Genomic DNA, 13,174 nt, shown 5'->3' with positions numbered 1-13,174 from the left:
GCATGAGTGAGAAGATGAACCAAGTAGTGATTGACCTACTGAAGACATTGCCTTTGGAGGAGAGGAATCTGTGGCCAGAAAAGTTACCAGATCTGGTGGACCTCTACAACCACATTCCTGTGAATTCCACCAACTGCACTCCAGCCTACCTAATGAGAGCGGGGCCTGGTAAACTGCCTATTGATTTGGACATGGGAGTCCTGACATCTGAAGTAACGTCACCAGATGCTGACTGGGACACAGAGAGACAGCAACAGTACAGAAGACTACATGAATGTGTGGAAAAGAGTTTAGCTCAGGCAAGACAAAAGCAAGAAAGGAACTACAATCAGCATGCACCTGCAGTTCCCTTGTCACCAGGAGAACAAGTCCTCAAGAGGAAAAGAAGACTGCATAAATTGGATGACCAATGGGAAGCTGAACCCTACACCATTCTACCCTCAAACTTTGACAATACCAAGGTGTGCCTTATTTGTAAAGATGAGGAAAAAACTCAGCAGCCGTGTCAAGGGATCTTTTGAAATTATGCCCTGAGCAGTTAAGAGAAAGAATGGAAGAACAAGATAACATCCAACCCATAGAGGAAGAAAAGGTCAGCACCATACTTGGAGAATTCCCTGCTAATTGGACTAAAGTAAATGATGCAACAGTGGTGCCCGTGTTGACATTTCCCCAATTGGTAGCACAAGAAGAAGTGACTCAAGAAAATCCTGAAGATCAGGAAAATCAGGCAGCAGATGCCACACCAGCAGTGGAGCCAGAGAACCCTCGCCCTGCCAGTGGTGAACCTGTTGTGCCCATGGTGAGTCTAAGAGTACACAGACAGTCTAGAATCCCTGTGCCATGTAGAACCACCAGTAGTGCATCCAGTACATTACCCACTACACCAGTATTACGCAGGTCTACCCGTACTATACAAGGTATACCACCGATCAGATATCGTATATAGTTTATGTGAATGTTGACATTGTATGTATATATGTAACTTTTCAAGTTTGTGCTTACAGATAATCTGTAAGAGTTTCCTTTGAATTTTCGAGTTTTGTGTTATGGACATTGTACCACAGGACTTGTGTGGTCACCAACTTGTATATAGTTCACCATTTGCCCAGGAATGGACCATGGACATTGATGCTTGGACTTGTCATCATAGGACTATTTTTAGAGCTCTTGTTTTTTGTAAATTTTTCCTTTTTACAAATCTTGTACAACTATAATTGTTCACATTGTATAACTGTTTATATGTTTTTCATGATTTGTTCAGCCCAGGAGTGCTGACTTGCACTAGGGGGGAATGTCGCGCCTCCAGGAGTATGGCCGCCACAGTGGCTTTGCCTTCCTCCAGGGAGGGTAATGCCAGGCTTGGAAGCAGTGAAGGGTCTCTCTCACAGTTAACCTATACATGCAACACAGTTCCACTCCAGGCCAGCAGGGGGGACTTTAAACCAGGTTTGAAGGGAGGAGTGCTCTCTGAGGGCCAAGAGGAAGGAGTGGTCAGTTAGTGTGAGGAGGTCCACGTGTGCAGAAGTGTGGAGAGAAGCTGGAGGTTGAGCTGAGGAAAGAGAGCTCCCTCACAGCGAGAGCGCATGAACTGGAGCCTGGTCTCCACGGTTGTACGGATACTAACGGTCCTGCAACAGACACCAGAGGAGTAGGAGGCTGTAAATGCCCTACCCTGTTATGATTGAGTCACCGTAGGAGGCAAAAATAGAAATGCTAGCTAAGTCCAGAAAACCAGAGAAGTTGGCAGCTATCGGATTGCAGACCCCTGAACCTATCAACACAACTAGCAGTAGCCGTGGGGGGCTCCTACGATGCCCTAGGCCCCTCGATCACAGCCGGAGGACTACATAGCCTAAAGACAGAAAGGGAAATCTAAACTGCCCCAGGGCAGACCCCAAAGCAAAAGGCAGCCCCCCACATATAATGACGGTGAAGCAAGAAGAAAGAACAAAACACAGACAGAAAGCTAGACTGAGCAAAGATGGGGCCCAAGCTAGCTTAAATAGGAAAGGACAGGAAGGCTGCTGTCTGCAATCCGTGAAAAACCCTATGAAAATAAGAGCCAACAAACTGACAGTAAAAAAGGCCCTGAAGACGCTAGGCTTCAAAAAAGGCTATGTCAGTACTCAGGAATATTCTGAAGACGGAGCAACAGGCAAAAGGAGATTCAGCTCACCCCAGCAGGGAATGGCAGAATCCAGAAAAGCAAGGAAAACAAAACACTAATGCAAAAAGGCAAAGCAGAAATCTTAGCTTTAGATGAGCAGGAATCAGACTGGTTTCCTAGAAGTCCACAGAGAAATCACCCGCAGGCCAGAAGGGAGTCGGCAGCCTTATATCCAGTCATTAACTCCACTCAGCCAGTCATCATCATCAGCCCCAGGTGTTTGACAATCAGGCTCACTACCTTTCTTCACCAGAAGAGGGAGTTCCTCGGGCCTCAGTAGTGAAGGGGAAAATGTACTCACAACAGTACCTCCCCCTTGAGGAGGGGTCACCGAACCCTCAACCACGCCACCAGGGCGATCAGGATGAGCCCGATGAAAGGCACGCACCAATCTTTTGGCATGAATATCAGAGGCAGAGACCCAGGAATTATCCTCCTGACCATAACCCTTCCACTTAACCAAATACTGGAGTCTCCGTCTAGCCAGACGGGAATCCAGTACTTTCTCTACCTCATATTCCATGTTACCTTCAACCAATACAGGGTCTGGAGGTGCAGCCCCCGGAACAACAGGTTCAACAAACCTCTTCAACAAAGATTTATGGAACACATTATGGATTTTAAATGTGACAGGAAGAGCCAAACGAAGAGACCGGATTAATAATCTCCAAAATCTTGTAAGGTCCAATAAATCTAGGCTTAAACTTAGGAGAAGCCACCTTCATAGCAATATTTTTTGATGATAACCACACCATATCACCAACCTTAAACTGGGGACCAATGGTCCTATGTCGGTTGGAAAACCGCTGGGCCTTTTCCTGGGAGAGAGATAACTTATCCACCACTTGGTCCCAGATCTGGTGCATTCTCTCCACCACAGTGTCAACACCTGGGCAGGCAGAGGGCTCCACCTGCCCTGAAGAAAATCGAGGATGAAAGCCAAAGTTACAAAAAAAAGGTGACATCAAAGTGGCAGAACTAGCTCTATTATTTAAAGCAAATTCGGCCAAGGGCAAAAATGAAACCCAATCATCCTGATCAGCAGAAATAAAACATTTCAAATATGACTCCAAGGTCTGGTTTGTTCTCTCTGTCTGCCCATTGGTCTGAGGGTGAAAAGCAGAGGAGAAGGACAACTGAATTCCCAGCTTGGAACAGAAAGTTCTCCAAAATCTAGACACAAACTGGACTCCTCTGTCAGATACAATGTTCTCAGGAATCCCGTGCAAGCGAACCACCTGTTGTAAAAACAGGGGCACCAATTCAGAGGAAGACGGCAACTTAGGGAGTGGTACAAGATGAACCATCTTAGAGAACCTATCACAAATCACCCAAATAACAGTCATCCTTTGAGAGACAGGCATATCAGAGATGAAATCCATTGAAATATGGGTCCATGGCCTCTTGGGGACAGGCAAAGGCATCAACAACCCACTAGAGCGAGAACACGATTTAGACCGGGAGCACGTCCCACAGGACTGCACAAAATTCCTGACATCACGAGACAAGGAGGGCCACCAAAAAGACCGACTCACCAGATCTCTAGTACCAAAAATACCTGGATGACCAGCCAAAGCAGAGCAATGAACTTCAGACATCACTCTCTTCTTCCACTGGTCAGGAACATACAACTTTCCACTGGGACAACGCTCAGGTTTGTCCTCCTGGAACTCTTCCAGAGCACGTCTCATATCGGGCGAGATGGCAGAAAGAACTACCCCTTCGCCTAAGATGGTAGCAGGCTTGGTCACCACAGGAGAATCAGCAAAGAAGCTCCTAGAGAGGGCGTCAGCCTTGACATTCTTAGTTCCAGGAAGAAAAGAAACCACAAAATCAAAACGTGTAAAAAACAAGGCCCACCTAGCCTGTCTAGGGTTCAAGCGCTTAGCCGACTCTAGGTAAATCAAATTCTTGTGGTCAGTGAGGACCACGACTTGATGCTTAGCTCCCTCCAACCAATGTCTCCACTCCTCAAATGCCCATTTCATGGCTAACAGTTCCCGATTCCCCACATCATAGTTACGTTCAGATGGAGAGAACTTTCGGGAAAAGAAAGCACAAGGATTCATTTTAGATGTTACAGGATCCTTTTGGGACAAAACAGCTCCTGCACCAATCTCAGAAGCATCCACCTCTACCTGGAACGGAAGTGAGACATCAGGTTGCCGCAAAACCGGGGCGGAGGTGAATCTTCGCTTCAGCTCCTGAAAGGAAGAAACAGCCTCCGGAGACCAATTTAACACATCAGCACCCTTCTTAGTCAAATCAGTCAATGGCTTGGCAATACTAGAAAATTTTGCTATAAATTTCCGATAAAAATTAGCAAAACCCAAAAACTTCTGGAGGGCCTTCAAAGAAGTGGGCTGAACCCAATCGTAAATGGCCTGTACCTTGGCCGGGTCCATTTCAATAGTTGACGGGGACAAAATAAATCCCAAAAAAGAAATCCTCTGTACTCCAAAAAGGCATTTAGATCCTTTGACATACAGGGAATTCTCCCTCAAGATCCGGAACACAGTCCGAATATGTTCCACATGAGAATCCCAATCCTTGGAGAAGATCAAAATATCATCCAGATAGATAATCAAAAATTTATCGACAAAATCTCGGAAAATATCGTTCATGAAGCACTGGAAGACAGAAGGGGCATTAGTGAGCCCAAAAGGCATCACCAGGTACTCAAAATGTCCCTCCGGAGTATTAAACGCCGTCTTCCATTCATCCCCATGCTTAATGCGAATAAGATTATACGCCCCCCTGAGGTCAAGCTTGGTAAACCAGCAAGCACCTTTAACTCTGGAGAATAGATCAGAAATCAGGGGTAACGGATACTGATATTTAACAGTAATTTTGTTGAGAGCACGATAATCAATACAAGGTCTTAATGATCCATCCTTTTTGGCTACAAAAAAAAAACCGGCACCTAAGGGTGACGAGGATGGTCTAATATGACCCTTCTCCAACACCTCCTTAATATAGGATCGCATAGCCTCGTGCTCGGTTACAGATAAATTGAAGAGTCGACCCTTGGGAAATTTACACCCCGGGCTCAGTTCAATTGCACAGTCATAACTCCTATGAGGAGGCAGAGACGCAGACTCATTCTCACTAAATACATCATAAAAGTCCGCCAAATAATCAGGAACATCATGCGACTGAGGAGAGGTGGAAAACACCGGAGCCTCACTAAAGGCACACCGACAACCCCAACTCACAGACACAGATTTCCAATCCAAAACTGGATTATGAATTTGTAACCAGGGAAACCCCAGAAAAATAGTATCATGCAGATTATGTAACACCAAAAACCTGCAATTTTCTTGATGGTCTGGGGCGACCCGCATTACCACCTGGGTCCAAAACTGAGGTTTATTTTTAGCCAAAGGAGTAGCATCAATCCCCCTCAAAGGGATAGGCGTCTGCAGAGGTGTCATCGGAAATCCACAACGTTTAGCAAAATCCAAGTCCATTAGGTTTAGCGCTGCTCCCGAATCCACAAAAGCCTTGGCGGAAAATGTGGACATGGAGCAGATCAGAGTAATAGCCAGAAGAAACTTAGGTTGAACACCACCAACAGAAAACGTGTGTGCAAGGCGTTTCTCGCGTTTAGGACAGACAGAAATAATGTGCGAGGCATCTCCACAGAAAAAACACAACTTATTACGCCTTCTGAACTCCTGACGCTGCTCTCTGGAAAAAACTCTATCACATTGCATAGGTTCATGCAAAACAGAAGCCGCGGAGACACCATCACGTGTTTCTCAACGCAAGCAATGACCTGCCAGGTCTTTGTCCGGGAAGGAACAACCACGGGAAGGGCAGTCTCCAATGAAGGAAACCACCTATGCCAAAACATGGTATCCATCCACATACAGCTGTTTCGGGGTATTGCCCCTCATCAGTGTGGCATAGGTGGTTTCCTTCATTGGAGACTGCCCTTCCCGTGGTTGTTCCTTCCCGGACAAAGACCTGGCTGGTCATTGCTTGCGTTGAGAAACACGTGATGGTGTCTCCGCGGCTTCTGTTTTGCATGTTTTGTATATTTCCCATAAGGGATGGGGGCAGTTCTCTAGAATCACTGCGTTGAAAAACACGTGATGGTGTCTCCGCAGTGTCGGATGTTGATCTCCATGAGTTCATTCATCCTTCTCTTCATAGTCTTTTTACTAGGCATTGCTCCTACCAGCCAGTTTCCTACTCCACACTGATGAGGGGCAATACCCCGAAACAGCTGTATGTGGATGGATACCATGTTTTGGCATAGGTGGTTTCCTTCATTGGAGACTGCCCTTCCCGTGGTTGTTCCTTCCCGGACAAAGACCTGGCTGGTCATTGCTTGCGTTGAGAAACACGTGATGGTGTCTCCGCGGCTTCTGTTTTGCATGTTTTGCATATTTCCCATAAGGGATGGGGGCAGTGCTCTAGAATCACTGCGTTGAGAAACACGTGATGGTGTCTCCGCAGTGTCGGATGTTGATCTCCATGAGTTCATTCATCCTCCTCTTCATAGTCTTTTTACTAGGCATTGCTCCTACCAGCCAGTTTCCTACTCCACACTGATGAGGGGCAATACCCCGAAACAGCTGTATGTGGATGGATACCATGTTTTGGCATAGGTGGTTTCCTTCATTGGAGACTGCCCTTCCCGTGGTTGTTCCTTCCCGGACAAAGACCTGGCTGGTCATTGCTTGCGTTGAGAAACACGTGATGGTGTCTCCGCGGCTTCTGTTTTGCATGTTTTGCATATTTCCCATAAGGGATGGGGGCAGTGCTCTAGAATCACTGCGTTGAGAAACACGTGATGGTGTCTCCGCAGTGTCGGATGTTGATCTCCATGAGTTCATTCATCCTCCTCTTCATTGCATAGGTTCAGACATCTGTTCAACAGGTGGCAACACCTCTCGTGCAGCTCTGCGTTCGCGCAAACGCCGATCAACCTGAATGGCTAAAGACATGGAATCGTCAAGACCAGAGGGAACAGGAAATCCCACCATAGTATCTTTTACGGCTTCTGACAACCCCTTCCGAAAGAGAGCAGCCAAGGCATTATCATTCCAGGTAGTAAGTACTGCCCACTTTCGGAATTTTTGACAGTACAATTCTGCAGAATCACGACCCTGGTTCAATGCCAGCAGGGTCTTTTCAGCCTGATCAATGGCATTAGGTTCGTCATACAACAACCCCAAGGCCTGAAAAAATGCGTTCACATTAGTCAGAATAGGATCATCTGGTTTCAAAGAAAACGCCCAATCCTGGGGATCGCCACGCAGCAAAGAGATGACAATTTTAACCTGCTGCGCGGAGCTCCCTGACGAGTTAGGCTTCAAGGCAAAAAATAATTTACAACTATTTTTGAAATTCAAAAATTTAGACCGATCCCCAAAAAATACATCAGGTGTAGGAATCTTTGGTTCAGCAGCATGTGAATGAGCAAGGTAGGCGGAAATTCCCCGCACTTCCGCAGCGAGCTGCTCCACACGATCAGACAATTGCTTTATCTCCATTGAGAGAAAAAAAAATTCCCACTATGGCCTCAGAGATATAGAGGAAAAAATATACACACTCTTTTTTTTTTTTTTATACAATTCTTTCCTGCAATTGAGTACCCTAGGATCTGCGGTATGGCGGGTGATTCTGTTATGATTGAGTCACTGTAGGAGGCAAAAATAGAAATGCTAGCTAAGTCCAGAAAACCAGAGAAGTTCGCAGCTATCGGATTGCAGACCCCTGAACCTATCAACACAACTAGCAGTAGCCGTGGGGGGCTCCTACGATGCCCTAGGCCCCTCGATCACAGCCGGAGGACTACATAGCCTAAAGACAGAAAGGGAAATCTAAACTGCCCCAGAGCAGACCCCAAAGCAAAAGGCAGCCCCCCACATATAATGATGGTGAAGCAAGAAGAAAGAACAAAACACAGACAGAAAGATAGACTGAGCAAAGATGGGGCCCAAGCTAGCTTAAATAGGAAAGGACAGGAAGGCTGCTGTCTGCAATCCGTGAAAAACCCTATGAAAATAAGAGCCAACAAACTGACAGTAAAAAAGGCCCTGAAGACGCTAGGCTTCAAAGGCTATGTCAGTACTCAGGAATATTCTGAAGACGGAGCAACAGGCAAAAGGAGATTCAGCTCACCCCAGCAGGGAATGGCAGAATCCAGAAAAGCAAGGAAAACTAAACACTAATGCAAAAAGGCAAAGCAGAAATCTTAGCTTTCGATGAGCAGGAATCAGACTGGTTTCCTAGAAGTCCACAGAGAAATCACCCGCAGGCCAGAAGGGCGTCGGCAGCCTTATATCCAGTCATTAACTCCACTCAGCCAGTCATCATCATCAGCCCCAGGTGTTTGACAATCAGGCTCACTACCTTTCTTCACCAGAAGAGGGAGTTCCTCGGGCCTCAGTAGTGAAGGGGAAAATGAACTCACAACACTACCCCCATCTAAGACTCGGAGGCACAACAGCACAGAGTGAGCCAAGAGAGGAATAGCGGCTACAGCTGTCTGCCATACGAGCAGTGCTAGTAGAAGAGAATTAGGAGGAACTTCAGTGTAACTCAGTACTAGGAGTACTTCACTCAAATAAGCACTAGGGAAGGAGACTGCACAGCCCGTCTCCTGAGAGAGAATCCTGAGCTGCTTCCAGGCTAGCCTGCTCCGGTACCATCTGTAATCAGGACCCTGGACTGCATTTATCAAGTGAAGGTACAGAAATTGCACCCCGCTGTGTCTTTGTCTGCTTCCTACCCTTCCGGCACTGCTACATCCCCGTGCCAACCACATCTACACTGCCCTGGGACTACAGCTTCACCTGTGGGGAGCTCTTACATCTTTGCTGCACCATACCATCAGTCCCAGTGGATCTGCATGCAGCGTCGGCTAAACATCTCACTTGCCGAACACCATAGGTGGTGTCACAAACTATTCCATTAACTACATTCCACCATTCAAACTTCCCCTATTAATTGGGCGCCCAGGGCCATGGACCGGGTCACCGCTGCTGTGACACATCCCGCCGACACTGGCCCGGTACCGAGTACCCCACAGCCCTGGGAGGGCGACCCACATGTATCGGGGTCAAGCTACTATGGCGGAAGCTGATAGAATGTGTAGTGAATGAGAGGGAAAATGAGGGAGGTGTGGTAGATGAGGTGAATAATGAGATACAAGGAGCATCGGCTGATCACTCAGACTACAGAACAGAGGATCCATTGGAGGAGCGCTCTGGATGCCGGAGACAGCGAAAAAACTGGGGGAACGAACTACACACAGGAATTGGTGGCAGGTGCATAGTATATAATATATTATATATCGGGATATGAACAGAATAATTACCCAATTTGATATAAACAAACTATGTGTTATTATAGTAGAAATGTATTAAGTATGTTAAAAATATTAAAATAATTAAGATCCCCAACGAATAGACCAATAAAATTTATGATAAATATAACAATAAAATGTTATAATAAATAATACAATTTATTAAATCTAAAAGGTGGTCACAAAAATACATCTGTAAATCTGTAATTTCGTTGAGTCCATGTGTAGTAAGGGAGTTTAGTCAATAAATTCAAAAGATTTCTTTGCGATTTAGTTGTCCAATGTGATTGTGAACCTGTGGGGGAATCTTCTCTATGGGGAATATTTTCAAAATATATCCTAATATATAGGGCCTAGATTAATGGCACTTCCCAGCAAGCATAATATAAGGTTCAGGAAGCATATAGCCATAAAATTAAATGGCCTTTATTCATATACAATACCAAAAAACCATAAAAGATAGATAAAATGAGATACATATCCAATATACTATTACAAAGTGCATATGTCATTCTACTTGTAGAACTCAAGAAATGCATGCATAATGCTGTAGTATAAACAAAGTGGCACTACCAAGAATGTAACACGCTTCGTGTCAGGGGGTTCGTCCCCTGAGACGAAGCTAACGCGAAACGCGCGTCGGGGATCAGTGCTGTATTACAAGGTCGTATGTTCTATGCACTTTGATTTTTTTGGTTATCTGTTTACATGGGAAGTAGGTGTGGTATTTCTTATAGGTCTCATTATCTTATACATAGGCACTGATGCACTTTACAACTAATGCTGGCCACTCCATTTTATGAATATCAGCTCTATGTGGGCAATAGTCTAAAGAGTAGCAGGGGCATTATCTTACATAGGCTTTTGAACCATTTTGACATGCAACTTTGCAAGACATGAATGCCTCATACTTTAATTGAATATATATATATATAATATATAAAGCTCAAGTGTGTGTGTGTATGTATGTGTGTGTGTGTGTGTGTATGTCCGGGATTGGCATCCGCACTGTCGCAGCTACAGCCACAAAATTTGTCACAGTCACACGTCAGGACCCCAAGAGCGTCCTAAGCTATGTTGTGAGGTGAAATTTTAACCCCGCTAGTTCCAATTCACCAATTTTGCCCCTGTCTACATACTGGGGAAAAAGTGTGTGCGCGTCAAGCCCCGCTCCTCATTATGATGTCATAATGCCCTTATCTACATAATGGGGAAACAGTGTGTGCGTATCAAGCCCCGCTGCTCATTATGATGTCATAATGGTTGACTATAGGATGGAGGATGTGTGATGGGTATATGGGTACTGGACTATGGGATGGAGGATATGTATGATGGGTATATGTGCACGGGACTATGGGATGGCGGATATGTATGATGGGTATATGGGCACTGGACTATGGGATGGAGGATATGTATGACGGGTATATGGGCACGGGACTATGGGATGGCGGATATGTATGATGGGTATATGGGCACAGGACTATGGGATGGACGATATGTATGATGGGTATATGGGCACGGGACTATGAGATGAAGGATGTGTAATGGGTATATGGGCACTCGACTATGGGATGGCGAATATGTATGATGGGTATATGGGCATGGGACTATGGGATGGAGAATATGTATGATGGGTATATGGGCATGGGACTATGGGATGGAGGATTTGTATGATGCGTATATGGGCACTCGACTATGGGATGGAGGATATGTATGATGGGTATATGGGCACGGGCCTAAGGGATAGTGGATATGTATGATGGGTATATGGGCACGGGACTATGGGATGGAGGATAATTATAATTTGTTATAACTAACCACAGTTAGTTACTATGCCCGGGCAGCGCCGGGCTCTTTAGCTAGTATATATATATATTAGCCTAATGCTGGCATTTGATTTTTTTATAATAGGTGTTTGAACCATTTTGTACAGTGCTTTGCAAAAGTATTCGGCCCCCTGAATCTTTTCAACCTTTTCCCCCATATCATGCTTCAAACATAGAGATACCAAATGTAAATTTTGGGTGAAGAATCAGCAACAAGTGGGACACAATTGTGAAGTTGAACAAAATTTATTGGTTACTTTAAATTTTTGTGGAAATTCAAAAACTGAAAAGTGGGGCGTGCAATATTATTCGTCCCCTTTACTTTCTGTGCAGCAAACTCACTCCAGAAGTTCATTACCAATAAATTTTGTAATGATGTAACCTTACAATACAAAGGTGACATTAACCTCATAACTATTACCCCACTTGCCACCACTACAGGGCAAGTGGGAAGAGAGAGGCTAAGTGCCGGAATTGGCACATCTTAGAGATGTGCCTTTTCTGGGGCGGCTGTGAGTTGGTATTTTAAGCAAGGGGGAGCAATATCCATGGTCCCTTCCTAGGTTATTAATATCAGCCCGCAGCTGTCTCCATAGCCTTTTCTGGTTATTAATTATAGGGGGAACCCAAGTCATTTTTTGGGGGAGGCTCCTCTATTTTTATATCCAGTAAAGGCTAACTATATGGCTGTGAGCTGATATTACTAGCCTGGGAAGATCCATGGGTATTACCTCCTTCCCAGGCTATAAGCATCTGCCCCCAGTTGCTGGCTTTCCCTCTCTGGTTTTCAAAAATGCACGGGAGCCCACGCCATTTTTTCCCCATAACAAAATTTTATTAATTCAATTCATATCCAATAATTTGCACACACGCAATACTAATTGTATTTGTCACACACATCAATATATCTACCTATACTGTATGTATTTACTGTAAACCATCTATTCTATCCTTTTCTTCTATCTATGTAATATAAATACATATATGTGTGTGTGTCACTGACATGCATATATACATCTATATATCGATTCTATCTTTTCTATTATAACCTGTCAGTGTGATTTTACTGTATGCGGCACATGAATTGCCAGCTTTTCAAAGGACACCGGTGCGTAAAAATCGGACAGCACTCGCATGGTGTGAGTGCTCTGTAATTTTTTCCATACACCCATTGATTTGCATTGGCGAGTCTGCAATTTTTTTCTCAATCCAACTTCAGCTGAGAAAAAAAAATCGCAGATGAGATGTCACGCATTGAATAACATTGGTCCGAGTGCAATCTGATTTTTTATTGGATTGCACTCGTCCGTATTTCTTGCAAATGAGTATGAGCCCTTAGACGGACTCTGGAAGGAGTTAAATAAATGAGATTTCATCATTTTCGCTCCTGATATGGAGTCTATGGCACAATCATATGCAGCCATATACATAGCTCCCAACTGTCCCGATTTCCGTGGGACAGTCCCGTTTTTGGCCCGCCCACCCACTGTCCGGGACTCTATTTTTCCCCGCACTGCAGGGAGATAAGCGGCATGCCCCCCATGCACTGACCCCATCCTCGCCCTCCCAGAGACTCACCGGCCACCGCAGCCCCTCACAGCCTGCAACAACCTCGCTAAGTTGTGTTCTCTTCTATATTGCGCACAGGACCTGTGATGAGGTCACAAGAGGGGAGGAGTCAGGGGTCACATGATCAGGAGTCTTGTGTCTGCAGGACTCTGCTGTGCTGGTTGTCATGGTGCTGGATGAGGTGAAGTTTCTGAGTGGGCTCAGGAGGGGTTTACAGTGTGGATGTAGCAGAGCCATGTGTGTATGAGGTGCACGGAGCGGAGCCGAGTGTGTGCGAGGTGTATGGAG

General features: G+C 45.3%; 1 protein-coding gene across 1 annotated transcript in view; it reads left to right on the top strand.

Moving 5' to 3' along the window:
* The window catches only part of LOC141047167 (uncharacterized), a 549,720-nt gene that overhangs the window by 91,258 nt on the left and 445,288 nt on the right, over positions 1–13,174 (top strand). The gene's annotated exons all lie outside the window — the stretch shown is intronic.

The sequence above is a fragment of the Dendrobates tinctorius genome, unplaced genomic scaffold, assembly GCF_039654945.1.
Source record: "Dendrobates tinctorius isolate UK_male_01 unplaced genomic scaffold, ASM3965494v1 ptg000126l, whole genome shotgun sequence".
NCBI classification, from domain to species: Eukaryota; Metazoa; Chordata; class Amphibia; order Anura; family Dendrobatidae; genus Dendrobates; species Dendrobates tinctorius.
The sequence above is the reverse complement of the archived record's forward strand: the minus strand, read 5'-3'. Positions and strand labels throughout refer to the sequence as shown.